The sequence below is a fragment of the Miscanthus floridulus genome, chromosome 3 (assembly GCF_019320115.1).
Source record: "Miscanthus floridulus cultivar M001 chromosome 3, ASM1932011v1, whole genome shotgun sequence".
Taxonomy (NCBI): Eukaryota; Viridiplantae; Streptophyta; class Magnoliopsida; order Poales; family Poaceae; genus Miscanthus; species Miscanthus floridulus.
The window spans coordinates 49,746,021-49,771,876 of NC_089582.1; the positions used below are offsets into that span (position 1 = coordinate 49,746,021).

Here is a 25,856-nt window from a genome sequence, read left to right on the forward strand (position 1 = left end):
TTACTCTTGGACTCTTCAGTCCTAGATGGCTAGGCGTCACCAGAGAGCACCCGAGAGATTATGGTGTGCCTCTTAAAGTTTGTAATGATCGATTCCGCCGCCTCGGAATCGACTAGTGGAAGGAGGAAAAGGAGTTAGAAAAGACTCCAACTAGAGTGACCTTCGTGGTACCCTCTAGGGCTGACCTTCGCTGGGTCGCCCGTAGCCCCTCAATGGAGAGTAGGACTCGAATGAGTCCAAACTTCAGTAAAACAAATATCGTGTCTCATTTCGCATTTCATTTGATATTTGTGTTGCTCTTGCTCTTGTGCAGGTTATCTGTGTATATTGTCATATCTAGTAGGTACCTACAATTTGATTTGAAGTTAGAAATTGAAAAGAGCAAGTTTAGGGCTGTTCCACTAAAACCGTGTATACCGAACACATCCGGTATTGATCACTGTGCCAGGCTATTCTGCAGAACACGTGCATACTGGACACGTTCAGTATTTCCTATCTGTGCTGAATATATTCATTCTCTATTCTAACTTTGTGTTGCAGGGTTGTAGCTTCTAGATATATTCTTTATACCTTGTATACTCTGTGGCTAACTTGTGAGGAGTGGTACTACTCCTTATTTGGAGTTTCTATTTTTGGAAACTCTCTTTACTAATCGTTTCCGCATTTAAAGGTGTTAATTTTCAAAAATGCCTATTCACCCCCCCTCTAGGCAGCATCCTAGGTCCTTTCATCTATCTAGCAAACTAATTACTATAGAGCTACAAAAATTACAGTGAACAGCTAATAATATTAGTAATTTACTGTAAAATTTTTAGATTCAAGACTATCATCATTTTCTCACAAAATTTCCTACAAGTTTTTGTCTTATTAATATTAAGCATGTTAAAATAATTAGAGCAACCCTAAAAATATAAAAAACCTATGTGAACAAAATACACTATCAGGTAGATCATGATTTGAGAAACTTAACAAAATTGGTTTGGCATTTTTATGACTTTTCTATGATTTACTATGAATTTTATAAGATCCCTATTTTTGATAAAAGAAAAAGTCTAAGAAAAAGAAGAGGACAGCTTGGGCCAACTCTGGCCCTGCTTGGCCCACGCGCGCGGCGGCAATAGGCCCGGGTGGCACAAGGCTAGATTAGATGGTCGCGCAGCCGACAGCCTAGTCGGTGGCCCATGGCATGGCGAGCGTAGCCCAGCAAGCTGGCCCACGCACGGCGTAGGCGCGGCCAACGATGCGTGAGCGTGAGCGGCCCAGGAATGGCGGTAGACCGGCCCAGCATAGATGAGCCTAGGCGCAGCGGCCATCATGCACGAAGACCCCTAGACTTTTTCTGAATTAACTAAGCCCCTATTTGTAAATCTATGAGTCTAGCATTTTTGCAAAGTGAACATAGTAAGAGTTTCTATTCGTGGTTGAGTCCTTCTGCTACCTCTTCACGAGCAGAGTAGGGGCAGGGGAAGTACTCTGTCGACCGATGGGTCGCCTCATCGATGGCGGTGCTATCGCGGCAGGGCGCTGCGGGGCGCGGTAGCGGAGATGGAGCGACACGGGGAGGGGCGTGGCCACGACCAGCCTCGGCCTGGCCACGGCGCGGACCGAGGCGAAGCTTGGCACGACGGCCACATGAGGCCATGGCAGAGGAGGTGGCGACGGGTGGCCATGGCACACCAGGGGGTGGCTGCGGCCTCCCTAGAGGCGTCCCAAGGCGGTCCAGCCACAAGCACCGACGACCGGCTAGCCGCAACGGCAGTAGCGGGCCACGGTAATGGCGCTCTAGGGCGCGGTGGCTACGCAGCGGTGGAAGAGCAGGGATGGAGTCACGTGCGGGCATCGTTGGGCAATGCTGTGGAGCTGCAGGTCCAGCGCAGGGCCATGTGGGCTCGCGTGCACTCATGAGGGGGTAGGGCGATGGCAGGTGCGGCCTTGGCAGGTGCTGCGGGGCAGCGAGCATGGCGTGCGCCGACTCTCCCGAGGCCAGCAGAGGGAGGCAAGCTAGGGAGGGAGAGCAGGAGCTGGGGCTATGGTCCAACACGGCCGTGGGGGCTTGTGCGCTCGCGTGCATACGCGAAGGCTGTGTGGCGGTGGCGCTGATGGCGTACACGATAAGGATGAGCTACGTTGCTTGCTTGTGTGCTTTGCTCTGGTGGTAAGGGCTCTGAGCTACTTGCCTGGTAGAGGGAAAAAGGGGAGCAGAGACAAGCATAGGTAGACAGAGGCAAGCAGAGGCACTGATGGTGCTATAGGGTGATGCGACAAAGCTGGCAGTTGGACGATGATGCTTAGCAGGGGCGGCAGCAACTAAGGCTTACTCTTGCTATGATGGCGTGCTGTTGATAGGGTGTACCCGCTGAGCACTGCTAGTATTATGAGTTGCTAATGATGCATGCATATTTGCTACTTGAATACATATTTGGGTTATGCTCCGGTGGCTTCGGCAGCTTGGTGAGTAGTTGGGATGAACTGCCGAAAGCGAGCGGGGCAAGGTAGTTGAGGTGAGCGGCTGAGATCACTCGCTACAGGTGTTGGTTCACGAACAGAGCGCCAATGACATGTTCACAACTCGTTCTAGCGAAGTTCGGTCAATTTTTATGTCAGCATCGTAACTCTAACGTAACCATGAGATGCACCACGTCCTAGTATACCCCTAACTACAAATGATCGTGCAAAATCATAGATATAGTGCTTATCCATTTTTGTTGGAAATCGAATGCCAAAATGGCATTGTCTACTATCGTTAAATACTTAAAAGAATTCAAGGTTTTGGTTGAATTTTTAAATGGTCAAAAATTCAACAAATTTCACCAACAACCATTTCACGACATAGACGCACTTTATAACAAACAATAGAACCAAAACATCTAGGCTTTATTTAACTATTTTGCATTTTATAAGTTGCCAAAACTGTACTTTCAACACAACTTTGAATTTTCTCCGATTCAACGAAAAGGGCAAATTTTAATTTCCAATTAGATTTTTGAGCTATCAAAAATACCATGGAACAACATCTATTCGCCAAATCCACAGTTGCAGTTGCATCTACTAAACTTGCGCTCCAAATTTTATTTAAGTACTAAATACAAGTTATGTTTTTTGTTTGTAAAAATTGTTTCTCGTGCCAAACGATTAAAACTACCCGTCTATTTCCTTGTCGGGATTTCATTATTACCTTTATGCGAGTTTTAACTCTAACTCCCGAGAAACCTGCCTTGATAATTTCTCTTAGGCCTTAATCTAGGTGCTAAGCGAGCTCGTAACACCAGAGGTGTTATAACCAACCCCCCCTTAAAAAGAATCTCGTCCTGAGATTTGGAGCAAGAATCAGAAGAGGGGAAACACGATTACATTTCATAGATCAGAAATTACACGAAAGATTACACGACTCCGAATACTAAGCCACATGGGGATTTAGAGATACATGATTAAGGGCAACCTAATTCAACCGAGACCTAATCTAGAAGTTGAGATAGATGAGGGCAATGGAGAAACAACAAGATAATGATTATCCAAAACATGGCATATGACCAATAGATCCAGAATTAGGAAACTGAGAAGTCAAACATCATGAACCCTAAGACCAACTATCCAAAGGAAACTTAAACTTCTTTGAAAACCAGATCCTTCTTCTTTTCAGATTACACCATCACCTCAGACTGACGACCCTAGTTCCACAATGACGACTGGATCTCATAGCTCTGCTTCAGATTCAAGGGGATGGGAATGGAGAAGAAGAGCAAGGACCAAGGGCATCTTATAGTGGCTAATGGAGGTGGGGCGCAACACACTAGAAGTGGAGACGGCAGGGATGGGATACACTACCGATTCACGCTATGGGGATAAAGTCGGCCATGGTGTGCTTCTTGTGCGAGTAGCAGAGGGAGGATAAGGAGAGGAGAGGGGATTCGCTCGATGAGGGAGGCATGCGGGTGGCCGTGTCCCCAAAAGAAGAAAGAAGAGAGGGGAAAAGGGGGTCTGGTATAGGGACGAGGGTGTGGACGTCGAGGGCCGACCGGATGTTGGGAAAAGGAGAAACGCACAGTGTACAAAGACGGTGAGTGCGGCATGATGTCGCGGCCATGCAAGAACAGGGTGATAATGGGCCCGACACAGACGGCGTTCGTATGGCACCCAGAGACGGCGACCAACGTGCGTAGCATGGGCAAGCTGTGCACAGTGCTTGGGACTCGACGTCCACATAGACTTTTCTAAGCACTCCCTACTACCTAAAGCTAACTTTTCCCTACTACTCTTCTTTTTCTTTCCCTCTCTTGACCACATTCGTCTTTCAGGTAAACTAAGACCATGTCATACGTTCTTCCTCCAAAACCATGTTCTCTTGTATACTTGAGGGAACACTATTTCATCAACCCGTTATGGATTTCCCGTTTGAACACCTAAATATTTTCAAGAGATATTTTGTATCAAAAGTGGTATGGTGGTGTAACTTGGTAAAGGTACTTGTTCAACAACCTCAAAACCAGCGCGTGCCGAGCAGCGTCACCATGTGGCAGATTTTCCACAGGGGCCCTTGGTTTCATCGCGGCACCATAAGCTATTAACCAGGCAACTACTACCAACTTACACGCCATTTAGGCGGTGGGGTCATAGACCACATAATAAGAGGAGTATTGCAAGGGAAGATTCAAACAACAAGGGTTCCCTTCATAACAAGGGACAAGGAATTCAAATCCAACGGCAGATTTGATTTAAAGAGAGTCAAGTGTTCAGCTGGGACATCCACAATTAGTCGATACAGTGTCCTATGTTCTCCAATCACAGCTGGTCTGCTAGTATCTGAATGGTAACTTCTCTTGTAACCCTCTTAACATCATCCTTGAAAACTGTAAGCACATCTATTGAGACCTAAGGGTAGATGGATGCAATAAACATAGCGAAATAAACAAAATGCATCTTCAAAACGTCATTAGGCTAGTGCAACATACGACACTCACTCTCCCATTTTCGACACATCCTTTGCTACGGTCGGACTACCTCAACACTATGGATGAAATACAATAGAAAGATTACAATACGGAGGACAACAATGAAAGGCACTACTACTACAGGTACATCTTCCCAAGGCAACTAATCTACTAACCTAGACTCCTGCCATTCCTGGCGGTGGTTGCAAGGAAGGACTGAGCAAAAAGCTTGCTCAAAAGAAAAACTAGATGAGCTAAAGTGCGCTGAGTGGTGGTATCAAGGGCTAAGCCAGGTCCTACTTATAAAGGTAGAGTAGTCAGTGGTCCTGGCGTGGTCCACCAAGGTTTCCGCGCATTGTCACTATGAATGAATCGACCAAATCTTTCATGTGTTCGAGGCGAGCGATGTCCGAGGCCATTAATGACTAGTATGACTGGGGGCAAGGGTCCGATAAGAGTGCAGAAAAGAGTACGGGGAAATGTGGGTCATGACTGGCGTTAACCACAGGCGAACACAGAGCATGAAGCCACAATGTAGAAATAACTCCGAAACAAGGACGGTCAGTCGTGCACAATATGACACGCATGTCACCTATGGATGTTGTATCTGCAAGCAATACGATCACTACAATGCACAAACAAGATATGAATGAATGCATGTCCTATACGTCCTTTTGCCATTGCTAGCATATAGGGCAACCATTCTTAGATTTTTGGCACATCGTTCTCTCCCTGTAGCTAGTCAATAGTATCAGACTATGCTCGGGGTTAGTGTACCTACAGAAAAAATGATTAAACCTACCTAAGTCGGCAGAGTGCCATCTATCCTGGATACATAACCATAGTAATAGGGCTACTTATATAATTTCGCATACAAACATCCTATCTTTTTGCAAAAATAGGTTGTCAAAATTTATTTTAGTAATGGGAGTTTCCAATGGAAACTCCAAATCAGAGTAATACCACCCCTCACAAGTTAGCCACAGAGTATATAAAAGATACTAAATAAGTCTAGGAGCCATAACCCTGCAACACAATGATTAGTGTAGTGAATAGATAAAAATAGAGCAGGGGCCAATACCGGACACATCCGGTAGAGGTACCGGACACGTTTGGTTTGATCAAACACTGTAGACAATATCAGACACGTCCGGTAGTTCTACCGGACATGTCCGGTATACATGAGTTCTGCAGTGTGACCCCTAACTTGCTCCTTTTGATTCCAAACATCAATCCAACCTGCAGGCACCCACTAAGGATTGTGCCACACACAGGTAACCTACACAAGAGCTAGAGCAACACAAATATCGAAAGAAATATGGATTGAGACACGATATTTGTTTTACTGAAGTTCGGACTCGTTCGAGTACTACTCTCCGTTGAGGGGGCTGCGGGCGACCCAGCAAAGGTTAGCCCTAGAGGGTACCATGAAGGTCACTCTAGCCGAAGTCTTTTTCCAACTCATTTTTCTCCTTCCACTAGTTGATTCCGAGGCAGCGAAATCGACCGTTACAGACTTTCCGAGGCACACCACAATCTCTTGGGTGCTCTCCGACAACGCCTAACCGTCTATGACCGAAGAGTCCAAGAGTAACAAATGTGAATCACAAGATTGACAATATGCACAAGTGCTCAAAGATTTGGCTTGCTCGCTTTTTCAACTTTCAGTCAACCCACAATTGGATTTGGCAAATTGGATCACTCACTCACTAAGAGAGGGTTGGAGAGTGTTTGCAAGGCTCAAAAACATGTATGTTTATTAGCAAAATCAGCAGCCTCCAAAGGTGGAGGCTAAGGGGTATTTATAGCCCCTTTGAAAAACTAGCCGTTATATAGCCATTGCCATACCGGACAGACACGTCCGGTATTACTTGTACTACGCCAACGGTCACTGAGTTAGAGTATGCGAAGTGTCAGAACTCTCGACACTTTCTAGGACTTCTGACTGTTGGAACTCTCGACCAACTCAAGTCAGAACTCCCGACCCTCATCTCATTTGAAAACTAGCCGTTGGGCTCTGGTAGGCAATATAGGACACGTCCGGTATGACCAGGACAGTGAAGCACAAGACGTCGGAACTCCCGACGATTGTCGGAGCTTTCGACCATCGGAACTCCCGACGAACCAACCCGAGAACACCAAGAATTTTACCGTGGCTGGGCAAATCCTAGACACGTCCGGTACCAGACCAGCAAAAACAAGTTATGTCTTTTGTCTCTCAAACACTCAAAACTCACATGGGTTGGCTTCAGCACTTATGAAACATTATCTATCAACATGTTGCATCCCTCTTAATAGTACGGCATTTCTATTAACTCAAATTCAAATGTATAATGAATTTAAATCTTTTGAGTTGATCTCTTTCAACCGAAGCCGTGTATTCCAATCTTCATCAAGTGAGGGTGCCAACATGTCAACTTTGATCTTTTTCACTTGAGCATAGCCATCTTGAGCACGTGACTTGATTCCATTCATCAAATATAGATAATCCCAAATGTATCAAGTCACTTCCACCAAACACTCCAATAGTGATTTGATCCTCCACATCAATCTGACCATCATAGCTTGATTAGTACCTCAACTAAATGCAAGTACTTCCTTCTTCACCCTAGCTAGGTTCTTTGCCCGCCAAGCCATCGCTTTCCCTTCACCCTTGCTTAGGACCTCGAAACCTTTCCTTGCTATCTTCACCACCTCAAGCCATCAAGTCACATCTTGTGTTGAATCATCCATTCATTTGTATTGTTATTTTTTATTTCAATTTAGCAAGCTTCAAATATGAGACCATTCCATATGCAATCCCTTATGTCTCATTAATTAATTCTTACCGTGCTTGCTTTCACATAGTACATAGAAATACCACAATAAATAAGCCTTTGCATGAATTCTGTTAGCATTGTTGTCTTGTGCTTGAACTAGATTGTTTATACAACAACACATCATTTTGGCTTTATACAATTTAATCAAGTATCTGTGAGATAACCAATTTCCTGTCCAACACTTAGTGAATATGTTAGATCTTTAACAAGATTTGTCGTTGGCATGTGGTTAACAAGCATATGCCAAACCTGAATGAGATATTTAGCCTTTATGAGAAACAACACTTCAAGGAAAAATTCAAGTCGGTGCTGAACCACCCCCTGACACCTGCCGAATTTGAGAGAGCATGTGAAGAACTGATAACAGAGTTTGATCTGCAAGGAAATGCCACTATGGAGAGCTTATTCCAGCAACGAGCTAGGTATATCCCAGCTTTCTTTAAAGATGAGTACTCTGGGATGATGACATTGACACAGCGTAGTGAGAGCAGTAACTATGCGATTAAGAAGAATTTTGTGGGAAAGCAGACATGTTTGCTCAAGTTTGCAAAGCGTACACTAGATTTCATGCAGACGCGAAAAATGAAGGAGGGAGCTGAAACATACCTTGCAACGGTAAAACGAATTTAAACATTGAATGTACTGTGATTGGAATGGTAGTACACTATGCAAAGACTTATGTTTCGATTGTGTCGTTTGTGGATGCAGAGCAAGACACTTACCAAGAACAAATGGCCATTTGAGGTTCAACTAGGAAGGATATATACACGGCAGTGTTCAAAAACTTGAAAAAAATGGTCAATTGCACTGCGTACAACATAGAGGCTGATCCAGAGCTAGGCGAGCATTGGTACAGATTTGTCACACGAATAGGTCAGAAGTGATAAGCTGGGGACAACACAAGTTCAAAGTGAAGGCAGATAAAGTCAACGGATCATACAGTTGCGAGTGCAGGGAGTGGGAGCACACAGGTATTGTGGAAAGACACTAGTATCTTAAAGGATTCATGAAATTATGTCGGTGTGCATTTAAATGTACTGAATGTTGTTGTCGATGCAGGACTATTTTGCGTGCACCTTTTGCGTGCCTTCATTCATGTCCAAGTTGACAAGATTCCACGTGAATACATTTTTTAGCGCTATACAAGGTTCGCTAGGAGTGAGGTTGACTTTGATACGAGCGACAAGCTTCTCACCGGGGAGGACGGCAACACACAAAGCTATAGAACAAAGACTCTAATACCAAAAGCTATGAAGGCGGTCAGATCAGGGAGCATGTCTAACGCTGCTTACAGAAGATTGCTCGAAGTTTTAGAAGATGACACGAAGGAAATATTCAATATCCCCCCAGACATTGGTGCAGAAGCGAGGAAGGGACAAGGTCAATCAAGGACAGAGGTAAAGACATGTTAGTAAAAGAGGAAATATTTTATTGTACATTTAGTAATTAAGGAGGTCTCTAAATTATATATGGCATGTAGGACAGTTCTGGAGATAGCAGCAGCGATGATAGCATTAAAGAAGGAAGATGTGAGGAGACAAGGATAACACGGGTATGTTTTTTTCAGTAAGTAATGAAGCAAGTGGGGGTGAACCTTACCGAACCATATATGTTAACTCTGGACTATATATTTGGAATTGTGGACAGAAAAATTTACCGGCTGCGAACCAATTACTACATGGAGGTTGTACAAACCAAATGAAGGCAGCAGCAAGAAAGGTAAAGGTGAAATGGAGATGTGGATTTTGGTTTATTTCAAATGCTACATTAGATCCTATATTACTGCTGCCTGAAATTTCACCATAGCACTCAGCCCTTTTAGAAATAGATAGAATAAAGTTAGTTGTACAATATGTGTCAGTTTGCTTGTGGTTGCAATGGAACATCTGAATCCTATTTTTGTTCCCTGCCAAGTAAGAACGAAATTTGAGTATGAGTTGGTAAAGAAATAAATTTGTAGGGGAAGTAGCTGGTTTAAGATTAATTAGTCAGATAATTCCTTGTTTAGAAAGTTGTATTAACTAGTTACTAAAAAACACATTTCATTAGCGGTAGTGCTCCTTATCTATAACAACTGTTAGTTTTAGTCGCTTTTGTTTGTGTTTATTCCAATTTGTAAAAAAAGTGGTTCCATTTTTCCATTTCGGTTCACAAGCATAATTGGTTAGCTTTAGATTTTTTTTTCATGCTTGACAAGCACTACTACAAGTTAACTAGTTATTTTTTTATCTGAAAGTTAACTAGTTATTTTTTTATCTGAAAAATTGGTGAATCAGTGTGGAGACTACCGTGCTGACTTGATGTTATCACATAATTTTTGTGAATTACACCATCATGAATGAATGCAACATATGGCATAGTTCATGTGCTCTACTGTATTTGGCTTGATAATGTACCATGATCTTCATGCTGATCTGAAATAAATCTGTAGTAGCATAGACATGATTATAGGCTTTCAAGTGAATTGTAACCAAGGGATGATGTTGATTTTTGTTGATTCTATGGACTGCTAAATGAAAAACATGTGCCAGGAATCTGGGACCACGTGTAGAGTTGAGACTAGCCATGTGCTGGATTGCAATAAAGACATAGGGAAGAGAAGGGCAGCAGCAGCAACAAGTGAAGCAGTGTCACAACATGGACAGGAAGATGAGCAATCATGGAAATCAATAGACGTTGAGCACTAGTTCATGTGTGCATTTGTTCTTACTCTGAAACTTATATGACTGACAAACCTAATTTTGTGTCTGTAGGATGTAACAACATTGATAAGCCTGGTGCCTCCTGAAAAAGCGAAGCTTAAGGGCATGAACAAGACAGAGTCAGAGAAGGCAACAGTAACCCTAGGAGCATTGGGCTAGAAATTGGGCACGAGAAAGTGCAAGGCTTGTGGGTAGTACGCTACACATAATGCGCGGACGTGCCTCAGCTTGGAACATAATAGAATGAGGCTTGAAGCAATGAAGAACAAAAAGAGAGGGAGGCCACCAGGCGCTAAAAATAAAAAGGTAAGCTGGAAGCAGGTTACCGATCGCGACGAGGAGGACAATAGAGTGAAGACACGACAGAAGGTAGTCGCAGAAAACACCTATACTGATCAGGATAGTGACGGCGAGGGGGAGAACCAAGAGGAGGCGGGGAGGGAGTAATACAAAGTGACTGGCTGGAGGGGCCATCCATCATAGCAAAATGCTATAAGAAGGGGTTCTGCCATGTGTTAAAGGATTAGCTGGTGGTATGGTTTGTCAATCATTGTACAAAAACTTCTGAAAGTGTCAAAATACAAAATCTGGTGATAATAATCTAATGTGCATAGGAAAAAGTGAATTTTTCTATTTGAGGAGTGACAACGATGATTTTCTTCCAAAATTTAAGATTAGAAAAGTCAAGTCCACCTATAAAGATTGAAAGTTTTTCCACTTTTTAGGAAAATGGATGGACAACCTTACATTGGCAACACTATAAAGGTGGAAAACTTACAAAAAGGCCATAATTATTGAAAGATGAAATAGAAAATTATTTAAGAAGGAAATGGAGAATTATTTAACACACGGACGTACTGAAAGTGCACTCGGATATATAAATGAATCTAGTGTCAAACTGGAAATCCTGCTCGTACTAAACAGATTTAAGCTTACACCATCCAATTTACCATGTTCCTCGTCAAAGCTAAATTAAACGTGTCAAATTGCACCATACAAAAATGTATTATTCAAGAAAACGCAACACGAGTTTCCATCTTATAATCAATTACATGCATGACCATTTGTCTAACACTTCTAATTAATTACATGCATGAGTATTTCACCCTTCAAAATTGTGTTGTCCGCAACCATCAGTGGACCTTGAATGCAAACATTATTTTTTTACCATTCCTATTTTTGGCACTCCTCAACTGGATTTGGCACACCCACGAGGCGGCGACGACGACATTGACCAGGCGATTGGTGGACGGCGCCGGTGGCCACAACATTTACCTTTGAATACATCAATGCCCTTGTTGCTCAATTTTTTTTGTTATTTTTATCTAATCTTCCTATTCTTACTTGTAGCCTCTTCCCCATCCTCCTCTACCTCATCCTGCATGTTTTTATTGACCACCTACTGTTAGCTCTCATAACCACTGTATAATATTCCCTTTAACGAACTAAAGTATTGTGGATCACCACTCACCTTGGTTAACTTACCCTTGGTTGATCCATTCCATGCCAAAAGTGGTGGTAACTCGACGTCGACCAGGCATAGCTCCTCATAAACTTGTATTCCATGCCAGTACCGCCAGTTGTATACCTCTTCTTTCTTTTTGATTCGAAACTTTGTTAGTATGCTCATCACAAAACCCACAATCAAAACAAAACATAATGGATTAATGCAAGCTATTACCTTTCCATCCTTTCCCTTGCCGATGCCCACTCCAGTTTGCCTTTTGTCCTCAATTTCTTCCTTCCCAGATTCCTTCCTTGTTCCCTCCATATCGCGTTGTCTGTAGTACTAATGATTGACCAGGAAGTAACAATGATGTAATGTGTTATGGATGCGTACTTGGAACCATTTGGTCTTTTTCATGCCTTTTTATAAGCACTCTGTAACGTCTTGTTCGCACTCGCGCCGCTTCCACAGGCCCATGCAGCGGCGCAAGATCGTGTCCGTGTGCTCATTCTCATGCATGCCATCTCCTGATATCATGCATCGGAATAGGACCAAGCCATGCTCACAGCGGCAAAGGACCAAGCCGTGCTATAAAGGTGGATAAATTTCTATTCAAAGTACCATGAATAATAATTTTAGTTGGATCCATTGAAGTGATTTATTCCCAACAGTTTGCATGCCTTGTTTCATGTGAAACAAAACATTTTCGGTTCACATCCATTTGTGGGTTCACTATATGCATCCATTTGTTTTTATGTTGGCATAGTAATCCATTGACCCATCACACAACCTTCATTCACAGTTTCGCCCATGCATCACTTCAAAAATTAATTTAATTAGCGCTAGATCAATGTCCGTTATTTTCCCTAATTATTTCCAATAAATAAGACCTAAATTGCCTTAATATTCTCTTGACAGGAGTGGTAGTTAACTTACTTGCCAAAGGGTACAGGTGCTTACCAAAGAGTTCTCCGAGCTTACCTGGAGGCATTTTGCTTATTCATGGTGCTATTAATTTCCATTTAAACTAAAGGCGTCTGCAATAATGGGCATGCTATATTATCACGAGTTTGACTCGTTACATGTGATCTATTCACTCGTTACAACTTGAACCGAACCATATTCGTGTGGTTCCTCGCATTTTTAATTGCAATATTTATATAGACAATTTCACATAATCCGTCTCCCGAGACTTGAACAATACTTGTCCTTTGTTTTTTTCCGACCATGTATTCTTCATACAATAAACACATCTGCATGGAACAATTCTATTGCTTTTCCATTGATCAATCCATAATCGAAACAATAAAATTCTAGAAATTTAACAATCACATTTTTTGCATGTCAGTACTTCATACAATAAACACATCCTGCGTGGTTCGGATCCTTCCGAGAAACTAACTAAAGCCTATTTTGCTTCGCAACCACCTGTGTCCATTACATGCAACCATGCACTATGACCATGCCTATTTTGGCACAACGCAACTGGATTTTGGTGCCACTAAGAGCGCAGAGTATAGAATGCTACTGTAGGCATGCAGAGTAAAGAACGAGACTGTAGGCAAGATCATCAGCGCCCTTTGACTTACAACCAAATCACTTGCAATTCCAGTCTCAAGGTCATCTTCCCCTTCTCCCTCTCCAAATCACTTGTTGGCTGCCATGGCCGTCCAACCAAGCTCCTGTTCCGGGTACAGAAGGTGGAAAAGGCCATATTTGCCTCTCGTTACCTGCTTTCGTGTGGCCCTTTTTTTTTATAATTTTGAGTTTGCTTGCAAACTGAAGTAAGCCCAAAGTCGGTAAGTTTTGCAGGAAGATGGAGATGGATGCCCCTTCTTTTTTTGGGAGAGACTGAAGAATTTTTGGTGAAAGAAGCAAAGAAGTAAGAGCAGCAGAAGCAAGAGCTGGTGGACAAGAATCAAGGGGAAGGAGGCCAACAGCACTGAAAAAATTAGAACCTGTGATTTGTCCCATCAGCTTAATGTGTTAGCAGGAATTGGAGAACAAATTAGAACATGTGATTTGTCCCATCAGCTTAGTGCAAGTGCACTCAAACAGAAATGGCACAAGATAATTTCTTGCATCTTAATTGTACCCATCTTGGTTTAACCCATCCATATTAGCTGAATGTATTACAGTTGAACAGGATTGCATCCAGATTTTTTGATGCCTCAAACCTGATAAGCATAGCATAGAATCTATATTGTTTTGATGCTTCTAACTTTACAAAAGCTGCTGATATGCACAAAAAGGCAAGACATAACTACTCAATGCCTTGCTCAAAAGCTAATTCAGTGTGCAAAAGTGTGACCAGCTAATTTTGTTGCGTCCAAAATAACTTGGCTTCATCCTTATAGTTTCCTGTTGCTTCTTCACTTGTCACCTTGGTCTTCTTGTTCTCCTTAGCTGCTGCTGCCCAACCAGGCTTGGAGCTAGTTGTGGATGAACTTCTCTTCTTGGAACTGGGATGTCGGACAAAATAAATGCACATTCTGGCAGTGGACCTTGAGGCTGTGAAAGATTAGATTGTCGACCACCTTCAGGAATCAGGCTGCCTTCCACTAATAAACAGAGGATGGAAGGAAGGATGGAACTCTCCAAGACGGAACTGAAGAAGCTCAGGAGGAGCATGGACTTTGTTGGCAGTATGGAAGGCTAGATATTGTAGCATTTTTGCCCTCATCTCCTTTGATCGATCCTGCAAGAGAAAAAAGGTTAGACAGAAGAAAAATAAAATGAGGGATATATTAACAAGGAAAAGGATTTGTACCGGATCTATAGTAGTGTGCAGAGAACCATGGCCCTCACCGTCATAGAACTCAATGACCTTCATGGAGAATATGCCAGAGTTGCAGATATTATTTTGAAATGGAACCCGAATTGGTACACGTCTCTAGTTTGCAAATTGAGGGAATTTGCGGGGTGCAGCTAAAGATAGTGCAGCACTAAGGCGTTCCATGAGTATTTGACCCATTGGTGAATGATGTGTATCACATGTGGCCTCATTGTTAGAAGTATAATTCATTGAGTCTAGGACATCGACACGGGCTTGGCCAAGATTGATACAATATACAGACCAGTGACTAAGATGTAAAACCGGAAGGAATATCTGCGAGATATGTATACGAAAGAAATACGATTTTAGTGGTATACTACTGGGATGAAAGCAAGGAAGAAAAAAATGTACACGTGATACACATACCATCTTTGCCTTTTGTAAGTCAGTCGTGGGGAGACATCACTTGATAGCTTCTAGTACAATGTCCTAGCTGCACTGAGGCTGAGTTTTGTCAATACTGAAGGACTCCAACTTAAGAATATCCTGTACAGTATGATTGGACTGTTATCAATGTTGCAAGCAGAAAAGAAAATTTGAAATGATTAGTTTGAAAAATGAGAAGGGCGTACCGAGACAAGAGGTTGTAGGAATATTCTGAACCCATGGCATTCAGGACGATCATTAAAGTCATCTTCAGCTATGCATTTGACAAATGCATCCATTAACACAAGGTCTATGAAGTTCCCAACACCAAAGGAAAGTGCAATATCTCGGCCAGTCAATGACTCTGTCCCAAAGTGCATCAAAGTTTTCATGAATGGAATTCAATAAGCATTCTGGAAAATGGAAGGAAGAGAATGAAAGCTTCAAAATGAAATCAGAAAGGAACCTTTTCAATGGAGAGTCATCTGCATAAAGGAAGGCATGCATACGCAATGAAAACTCTAAATTGGGTGGAGGACGAGACAGAATGCCATGCTTGAAGGGTGAATAAAACTTGGATGACTTCTTGGTTAGTCTCTTTCCAGGAAACTTGAACATAGGCAGAGCATCTAGAATCGGCCACTTTAATACAGAAGTGGTGTCTTTTCCGATTGTTTTGTTACTGCCTGCTTCAGGAAGTTCAGGAGCATACGGAGAGTTATGCTCAAAACCGGAATGGTGGGAGGCAGATGAAGCAGGGATAATTTCAATAGAAGAGAAGCCTTGTGGCTAAAAGAAGAAAAAAATAAAGGATAAGATGCTTGATCAATATAATTTAAAGCTCGAAATAAAAGACTTTAGATTTATTGAGAGAACAAGAAACTAAGTAAGTAGAATAGCAGTGAAATAGTAGTGTGCATGTTAAAAATCGAAAGAGGGGCTGACATTGAAATTGGCATTCAGACGTACATGACTGACTGAATAGCAAATAGGAAAATGAAATAAGGTATGGTGGACAAATAATTGAATGTTCAAATAAAAATAGTAGAATAGTATTAGAAAATTGGTTTATAAGTTTAAAATCAAATGAAGGGTGCTGTCGATATTGTGACATGTCAATGAAAATGACTGCACTAAGTACAAGACAGAAGGTATCCCTTTTTAGTTGAATCAGAAAACCAGTGACTTGTGGCAGTAAAATGTTATCTAACAGCATACAGGATGGTACCAAAAACACAAGCATGTATACAAAACTAGGTGCACTTACATGAACATGAATAATTCAGCCTGTATGTAAGGGAGGATACTTTTGTACCAACTCAGTCTAACAAAAAGAGCAAAATCAGGAAACTAGTAACGGATGCCACCTCAGGAATATTGGAACTAAGGAAATGATAGATCTTGTATGAATGTAATTTAGTTGTTAATTTAAAAAGAAGGGTGGAATGAGTTTTGGGAGAACCTTAGACGGACTCACATCTGTACGGCTGGTCACAGGAGACGATGATTGTTGATGGCCTGATTGGTCCATTGTTGACGGAAAAAGTGGGGAATAATCGAACCCATAGGCTGAAAGTACATAGGATGAAAAATAACAGAAATAAAATAGAGGGAAAAACTATGAAGCAAAAGCAAAAGCATGGTAACCGTGTGGAGAAGGTGTTGGGCTGCCGTCTTCCGAGGTGTTGCTTCATACTGGAGCCATAATCGGAGTCTGAACTGGACTTTTAGGATAAACAGTAGGATCATTTGTGACAATGAACGAACCTGTGTGGATGAATTGGAAATAAAATATATTGTTTCAATTTGTTGTAAGAACTGAAATGTAAAAATGAAAAGGAGGCCATGGACATACCTGAGGTGGGAAATGAGTTAGGATCATGAGAGAAAACTGAAGTATCAGTCAAAGGAAATCATGTTAAAGGATAGTAAAAAAGTGATGCAGTTAGAACAATGGAAAGATAGTCGAAAATATGAGGAAAAACAAACTATAAGGAGTGCACCAGAAACATCTTCTGAAGAGGTGCGCATCGGTGCAGTCAAAGGACCAGGTAATTCCTCAAAAATGTGAGGGGGGTGAAACTACACAATAAACAGGGGAGTCAAATGGGCCTGTCGGTGATGTGGGGTTAAATGAACTAGGACCTACAAATGTACAAGTCATGAAACATAACGAGAACGACATAATAAAACAAATAGAAATAGCACAGAATGGAGAACAAAAACATGCAATCAGGGAAGTAGACAATACTTGGAGTGTTGCGAACGGGTGATTGTTCATCAATCTGGCTACGAAGTAAAGTACCAGCAGAAACAAAGGTACCATGAGAATAAATCTCATAACCTGGGCATAAATGGAAAAAATGTGTCACTATATTTGATACATAGCAATAAGACACGGGGTGAGATAACGTATTTATCAACTAAAGAAAAAATTTGCCTGGCATTGATGGCGGGGTACAATGGGCTGATTCACAGGTATCATGATTGCTGCGTGTATGCATTGTCCTAGAAGTGTCACCTGGAATGTTGGTGTCCCGGGATTGTGATGCCACGAGTTCATGAATGAAGGATCGACATTGAACAGCTAGCCAAAACTGGGCTCTCACAATGTTTCCAATAGAATTCTCAATGGACCTTTTGTTATGAGAGAGTGTGTGATCAAACTCAGAAAAGAAACCCCGTACTCTCTCTCTCTCTATGCGGGCCAGTCAGATCATCTATCGGCTCAGATAACAAATCCTGGAGGCGTGGGATGTCTAAATTGGGTATTCCTGCAGTAGGAACGTTTATGTTTTGGCAGGGAGCACCACGGACATCTGCAGCAGCGTAGCAGGTGGTACTCCATGGCTAGAACAGTCAGAGATAGCGTTGAAGTGAGAATATAGGCTACTTATTAATATGGTTGTAAAAATGAATAAGAATATAACAGATAAGATAGCTGACTCACAGGTTGGACACCAAAAGTATGTGCACCCTCAGTGGTTATAGTTGTATCAGCAGCAATTAAGCGATCTATCAGAGCATTATCATAAAAGGTGAGGCATGGAGTCGAAGTCCGGTCCACCAACGAGACGGGGTGCTCAATGTTGTCGAGATAGTATACCTGTTGACCAAAAAGAAGGGGTGAAAAATTGGCACAGCCATACATTGTTAGGTGGTAGGAAAGCTGTAAAAAATAAATAAAAAGAGTGATGGATGAAAAGAAATTTACTAGTAGAAAAATGGCACAGCCGTATATGTTTTGAGTTGTTTTTTTGTCCCGATCGTGCCAGCTGCGAACAGCAATCTGGAGATCATTGAATACAGCCTGGGACCAGTCAACAACTCCGAACAAATGGTGATCCATTGTCATCTTGATGTCAACTGAACCAATGGTGTTACTGCTGCTGGGAAGTAGAAGCCTGTTGCAGAGTATCATGAAGAAGCATCTCTTCATGAGGGGGTTCACATTTCCCTTTAAGATCTCTTGTTGCAAGTTTGATATATGTATGTCACAATCTTCAGTGAGACTTTGGTTTAGATCAGAGATAAGCTGCTGGCGAAATATGATACCTTCCTTCCATGAGTATTGCTTGAAGTTTTCACCACCTATAGACAAACCAAGAACCATGCTAATTATTTGTGGGGAGATCGGAAGGACCTTGCCTGCACCAATCTTAATTAGCATACGATCAGTGTCAGTGTGGTCCAATAGCCAGGTTAGAAGATTCTTGTTGTCTACAGCATCGATCTTCATTCTCAGCAACTGATCAAACCCATCAGTTTCAATAGCAGCATATTGTTGTGGGTTCAGCAAGTTAGTGGTGGGTTCAACAAGTTAGTGGTGAAAATAACATCTCTGGGATTGCACCGAACATTTACAATGGAGGAACAGCTGGTAGCTCTCTTTTTCCTTTGTCTTGCCTGGGACAAATAACAAGACTTTTAGAAATAGTACGGTAAAAAATGGATAAAAAAGAAGAGACACTTAGAATTCTGGGAAGCGTTGTAGAAATGATAAACTGATGCATAGGTAGTCGAGAAGAAGACAGATTTTAAATAAAAACTAATAATTGGGGAAAGGGGTGTAGGAATGATAAGCTAATGCAAGGGTAGTGTAGTTGCAAAAAAATTGCAGGGGTAGTCGAAAGCAAGACAGATATAGAAAAGTAAAGATTTGGCAACAAAGACATGAGAGTAGATTTGTGGTATATTGAAGGAAAAAACAAACTAGTGATACATATGAAGAGGAGCTTTATAATGATTACTCTTATGAAATGAAAGTGTAGAAGTAAATAAATGGTATACACCTCTATACATGCACCGGTCGACATTCCTGCTCATGTTTGCCTAGTTTTCCACGGATCAACATCCTTAGATTTGTCGATGTGTGAGGATGAATGGGCGTTGGGAATGGGCATGAAGTCGTCATCATCACTGTCATGACCAGCTACAGAAGGCAACACATGCTCTGGTCGAATATGATGCTCAAACCTAAAAAAGGCCACAAACAGATAAACTTTATCAAGAGACTAAGAATTAACATTAATTGGCGATTCACGAACATGAATAGAATTAGTACAAATTGAAACACGTATGGACCTCTCCTGTGAGCTCTCAAAAACCACCCTCTTCAGGTTACACGGGACCCTATCCACAGTACATTGAACAGCATGAGTCCTACAAACGAATAGGAAAAATGATCCATGAACTTTTGGGGAACACATAAAACCAGGGGTATGGTTACATAGGGGATAGAAGAAGCAGATTTTTGTATAGCATGTTTGTACGGAATATACAAATTAGAAGAGTACACTGATATGCCTCATATGATTGCGATTGGTGGGAAATTTGGTACGCAAGATTGTGTGAAAACAGTACCTTCTCTGTGAGTGGTCACGGGAAGTAGGTGGGTGCTTAGAAGGGGAACACCTTGCATCTGTATACCAAAAGAACCAAACATGGAAAATAATAAACAACAAAGATGGAATTATAGGTTGTCGGAAAGGTAGATTATTTTAAAGAATGGAAAAATATTGTGAGCTTTCAGAACAAGATGAAAAGTGTTAATTGAAAAAAGGACAAGCCGAAGTGCAATCAAAGAATAATGGTAATTTAAGATAGCAAAATTTAAAATCCAACAACAACAACAACAAAGCCTTTAAGTCCCAAACAAGTTGGGGTAGGCTAGAGTTGAAACCCAGCAGAAGCAATCAAGGTTCAGGCACGTGAATAGCTTTCAGCCCAAGCCCAACTGGACCAGCCCACTGGCCTACCCACTGACCCACCAGGCCCTATATATACCCTCAAACCTCAATCCCCACCCATCCACCCACCCCATGGCTGCCACCCGCCGCAACCCACCCTGGAGCGCACGTCGTCACAACTGCTACGCGCCATCCCCCCACGGGAGCGCGGCTCGCCGCCCCTCGAGCACCGCGCCCGTGCCCCTGGAGCATGCTCTGCCAGGCCCTAGAGCATCGACGGCAATGGCGACGGCACGGTCCCACCCCTCCCCCGATGGCGGCGGCACGGCCCTGCCCCTCCCTGACCACCAGTGGTGCGGCCCCGCCCCTCCCTCGACCTACGGCGGCGTGGCCCTCCCCTAGCGGCGAGGTGATGCGCTCCTCCCCTCACCCCTCTCTCCACGTGTGTGCCCCTCACCATCGATTTGGTTGGTTGTAGGTTGTGGTGCCAGCTCTCCATGCGACGAGGCAGGGGGAGCTGACCATGGAGGTGGCGCACCGCCTCCACGCGATGAGGCAAGGGAGCGAACTATGGAGGGGCGCTGCTGGCCATGGTGCCCTATAGCTCGACGAGCGAGGACTGTGATGGTGCCCTGTAGCTTGTGGCCTTGTGCGGGGATGGCTACAATCTAGCAACGATGGGCGTGCGGTTGTGTAGCCCACCCCAGGTGGTGCAGATCTGGTTGGCACTAGGCAAGGAGGCCGGTCCGGTAGCAGTGAGGTGCCCGTGCCCCCTCAGATCCGGTCGGGGCAACAGGCAGGAGGCCGAGCTCCCTGAGATCCGGAAGGCGCTCCTATGGTTACTATGTTGTGTGTCTTGGGGCTCCTCTAGGTAGCAACATTGTTCATCTAGGATTTTTTTCTTGCAATCATAGGTTTCTATGCATGGTTGAACTGTGATTTTGAAGATGTTGGGTGATTTGTATGCATAGTTGCATAGGTTTCCACACCAGTTGCTCAGATGTCTGATATGATCCTCACGCATTTGAATCCCAGCAGGAGATACAAAGATCCATGTTTATGGTTCGTGCATAATTCATCTTCATTGTTTTGTTTGTTTATTTTTGTATTCTTGTGTTTGTGTGCATAATTTTCTATGCATGGCTAATTTGGTATGTATTATATACATCGTTACAACAAATTTGTATACATTGTTGGAGCTGTTATCAGTGCACTTCTACAAAATTATATACATGGTTGGAGCACTCTTCTATGCATTGTTATAACACTTTGACATGCATTGTTGGAACAATTATGTCTACCCTTCTACATAATTCTATACATTATTGGTACATAATTCTATTCAGCACTAATTTCTATGCGGTACAAAAATTAATTTCTATCCCTTGAACAACTAATTTCTATGCAATGTCAGCGCCATAACGTTTCTGCGCATCTTGACTATTGATTCTATGAATTCGGTCGTCCATCACGTGATATTTTCAAATTTTAAATTTTGAAGAAGACGAGATTGACTCCGTGTTTTACGCGTGCGATTTCCATGTTATATGCATTGTTCACATATTAATTATACACCCCCATAGTCAGAACCATGATGTTGGTGGAGGCAATCATAGTTCTATCAGGTGAAATGTCCATCTCACAGAGAGGTTTTTAGGCGATGATAAAATTATTTTTTATTTAGCCAACCACTAATTTCTATATAACATTAGCGCCAAAAACTTTACTGCACATCTTAATCATTGATTCTATGTATCCAAATCGGTCATCACGTGCCATGATTCAAATTTCAAATTTTGGAGAAGACAAGATCATCTCCATGCTTACACTTGCGGTCTCCATGTTCTATGCATTGTTCCCATATTAATTATACACCTCCATAGTGAGAAGCATGATGTTGATGGAGGCAATCACGGTCGTGTCAGGTGGAATGTCCATCTCGTAAAGAGATTTTTAGGCGATAACAAAATTAATTTTTATTCAGCCAACCACTAAATTCTATGCAATGTCAGTGCCAAAAACTTTTCTGCGCATCTTAACCATTGATTCTATGCATCCAATCAACCATAACGTGCAATGATTCAAATTTTCAAATTTTAGAGAAGACAAGATCGTCTCCATGTTTTACGCCTGTGGTCTCCATGTTCTATGCATTGTTCCCATGTTAATTACACACCTCCATAATGGGAAGCATGATGTTGGTGGAGGCAATTACACTTGTGTCAGGTCGAATGCCCATCTCGCGGAGAGATTTTTAGGCAGTAACAAAACTAATTTTTAGTCATCGAACCACTAATTTCTATGCAACGTCGGTGTCAAAAACTTTTCTGCGCATCTCGACTATTGATTCTATTCATCCAATCGGCCATCACGTGCCATGATTCAAATTTCAAATTTTGGAGAATTTGAGATCGTCTCCATGTTTTACACTAGCGGTCTCTAAGTTTATGCGCTGTTCACATGTTCATTATACATCCCCATAGTTGGAAGCATCATATTGGTCGAGGCAATCACGGTTGCGTCAGGTGAAATGTCCATCTCGCGGAGAGGTTTTTACGCGGTAACCAAATTAATTTTTATTCATTCAACTACTAATTTCTATACAATGTCTGCAAAAAAAACTTTTTCACATCTTGACCATTGAGAAGAGAGAGAGGACAACCCTATTTGATACCCGGGTACCGAATAGTTATTCAGTACCCAGACACATCTGACTGCCCAGCAAGCTACAGGCTGCTTCCCGACCGACTTTTTTTCGGCAATTGCCCTGTTCGCTTGGCTTATAAGCTGTACTTTTTTCAGCCAACAAATAGTATTTTTCTCTCACTAACTTATCAGCTAAACGAACATGACAAATGCTTTTTGGGCTGGCTTTTGACGTTCGTGATTTTTTTCCGTGCAGTTTTTTTATGCCCGTGGCCAGTTTTTTTTTTTTTTTGTGCAGTTTTCTTATATCCGTAATTTTTGTTCCCATGTAGCCTTTTGACGTCCGTGATTTGAGGCAAATTTTACCATGTGTTTTTTTTTGGATTTTTTTTATTCTTCGTTCACCAGGCATTAGGAAATGACTTAACAAAGCAAATTGTGCATCAAATATTTGATATTGAAAAACGACTTTTCATCCGGTAAAATTTGTTTTCATTTGTCACAAATAATGGCATCCGTAATTGTAAAAAACTCATCTTTTCCTACCTTGATAAACTGAAAAACTCAAATTTACAACTTTAAATACAGACATTTGTGATCACTACATAGCATCATATATGAAACTAATACAAGAATCTGCACTAAAGCAAACACTTCGACCTCCTGGTGGAGCATGACAGGTGCTAGCCAAACCCCAACTGATCAAACATCCATCCTAGAGCTCCATGGCCAGCTTGGGTGCAGTAGCATCCCACAGATACATTTTGTGCTCTCTCAGTATGCCGACAAGCAAACACAATTTAGCACTATTTAGATCACATTTCAAGCCACAAATCTTTTGTTGCAAAAATGAAAACACATTCTAATTAGCCTGATGAAATTTGTAAGATCAGCACACAAGCAAACACAATTTAGCACTATTTAGATCGCACCAACAGCAGCAAATGAACCTGCACTCATGGCAAGATGCTGCTTGTGGAGCAAGCATTAAAAAAAGCAAGGGGTGGGTGAACACATTGACGGGTCCCTTGTGATAGGTGGTGCAGTTAGGCACGACAATCTAGCTCATAGTGCATAAGAGATTAGTTCTTAACAACAATCATTTGATCACTTCTGAGACAGAAATAAAACCCAAACGTTTTTTTTTTCATAAAACAGTCAACACATCGTTAAACAATATGTTTCTCTTGTTCAACCAGGCGGTGTGCTGGTACTGAATATTAAGTTTGCAAAAAGGCCAAGCTCGCATGTGTTGCTGTGATATTCATCCAGATGAAATGCATGCTGATGGCCACTATATACTCTTTTTGGAAAAATAAAATTAACACGTTTTCAATTAACCAAGAGAAGGAAAATAATTGTGAACTACATCATAAATCAATTAAGCCTATGTATGGCAACCTACGTTCGGCTGCCTATTTTCTCACCAAATTTGTACGAGTGACCTTCGAGAGGTAAGGCTAGCTTACAGCATATATGTTCGTCAAAATAAACTGAAACTAAAAAGTACTTTCTTTATACTAAATGAAAATAATGTACCTTAGACGAGAGGGCTACAGAATGACTAATCAACCTGCATGGAGGGATGCTCACTTGATGGATCCACATAACTCGCACAGAACATGTTGGAGTGTTTGCTCTAGTCTATGAAATAGAGTCAAATGCTTAGTATAGGCAGCTACCAAACAAAAGCCAATTGCAAATAAGCAGATGTATGGAAAATGGACAGCTGCTACCAGCAAAAAAAACTTTGGGCCCTAAAAGTATAATTTACAAGCTACTGTAACACACAATTTTCACCCTGCACAAATTATACTTATGTGATGTCTTTCTCAAACCTGCACAAATTGTAAGACACAGTTGTTATGCCATGGTTGCTACTTGGTAAAATTAAGTTCCTGGTGGCAAATAATGTCAAATGTACATGTAAAATACTATATATATTCAAAATATTGGTATGTTCAATGTGACTCAAGAAAAAAGGCAGTTTATCATACTGTGTAAATGGTGACAGCTAGCACCAATGCGTGCACAGAAAACCTTACAATTTTTGGAGTCTATCATATAGTTTCCTTGTCACAAATAATGGCTTTATGATTTTAAAAAAATAATTGTGCAAACACTCCAGATTACTGATGCCCAGTATGAAGGAAGCTGAATTGGAATTGAGGCATATAACTATTTTGCACTACATGCAGGGCATGATATATGCATTGTATTATCAGCTGTGGATTGCATGATCAAACAAGCCATTGGGGAAAAAAGCTAGCTGACAGCAGATTTGGTTAAAACCTGTACTCACAAACAGAAGCATCAAAGCATTATGGTATATAATATAATCTAAGAAAAATGACAAGGAGTTACAAAAATACAATATCAACTTCTGTTCCTATCTAGTAAGATCTGAACTGAATCAGGTTGTGTGGCCACCGCCAACTCTCGGGAAGATGGGGAGCAGTAGCCGCTGTAACTAGTTGGGGAGAATCTGATGCTGCTTCTCTAGATAAGGGGAGCAACAGCAGCCATCGCTGGAGGAAAAGGGAAGGAGCCACCACTCATAGGAAGCAGAGGAGCCTCTGCTCGAGAACATCTTGGCTACACAAAAAAAGCTCCTAATGACTTCTGAATTTAATTTTAGGTTTAAAATAATTATGTATATCAGCTAAATATCATTGTACAAAATATATATGGTTGTAATGACTAATGAAACCAGAGAAGAAAGGCAATAATAATCAAGAACAGACAACCAGTATCACCAAATGAGAAGGAGCGATGGATATGCCCAATTTGATTGACCCAACATGTGTGAACTCATCGGCTCAAAAGGAAATAGAAAACGGCAGACCATAATGTGGGGCGACCTCACCTTGCTGCACGAGGTAACCATGATAGCAGTCACCGGCTCGCATCTCCTTTCCGCCAT

The 25,856-nt window shown here is 41.9% G+C and overlaps 2 pseudogenes; both read right to left on the bottom strand.

Annotated features, from left to right (window-relative positions):
* Positions 1 to 14,435: 14,435 nt before the first annotated feature.
* On the bottom strand, positions 14,436 to 16,629 carry LOC136543720 (uncharacterized; annotated as a pseudogene).
* Positions 16,630 to 16,788: 159 nt separating this feature from the next.
* Positions 16,789 to 25,856, bottom strand: LOC136543721 (uncharacterized; annotated as a pseudogene).